Raw genomic sequence first — 776 nt, forward strand, 5'->3', positions numbered from 1 at the left:
CTGTTGTATGTTTTTAATTTTTATCATTTTCAATGATCATAAATTTGTGCTTAATTACACAAAAAAAAAATTCCAAATGTGAAAATACTTAATAGTAAATGTATTGTCCTTTTTTATTATAGGTAAATATTTACTTTGTTTATAAGACAATTAAGTATTATTTCATTGTTATTAATAAAATGCTACAAAAGAAAAAATTCGAACAAGGAAGAGGTTTGCATGAAAAGAAAGATAGTCTAGTGATGAATGTACTACATATTATCATTAAAGTTTAAACTGTTCTAATTTTAATCTAACTTCTAGGTTCCTTATAGCTTGTAATTTGTAGAATCAAATTAAAAAAATCACTTCTATTAAAACATTTCTCTTAATTGTATCACACATTCAAATATCTTATCAAGTAATTAAGTATAATAAAACCATTCAATTATAATTTCAAGTCTGCTTGGAAATCCGTTTTTAAAAATGTAAAAACCGGTATACAAAATCGAAATTACATTTTTAATACCGGTATTGAAAAATTAAAACCAAAACCGAAAAATTTAGAAACCGGTATTCAAAACCGAAACCGAAACCGAAAATTTTAGAAACCGATATTGAAAACCGAAACCGAAACCGAAACATTTAGAAACCGGTATTGAAAACCGAAACCGAAACCGAAATTTCTTACTACCGGTATTGCTAAGTTAAAACCGAAATCGTAAAATTTAGAAACCGGTATTCAAAACCGAAACCGAAATTATTTCAATCGGTTTCAAGCCCTGAACCAAACACTG

Source organism: Acyrthosiphon pisum, chromosome A2 (assembly GCF_005508785.2).
Source record: "Acyrthosiphon pisum isolate AL4f chromosome A2, pea_aphid_22Mar2018_4r6ur, whole genome shotgun sequence".
Lineage (NCBI taxonomy): Eukaryota > Metazoa > Arthropoda > Insecta > Hemiptera > Aphididae > Acyrthosiphon > Acyrthosiphon pisum.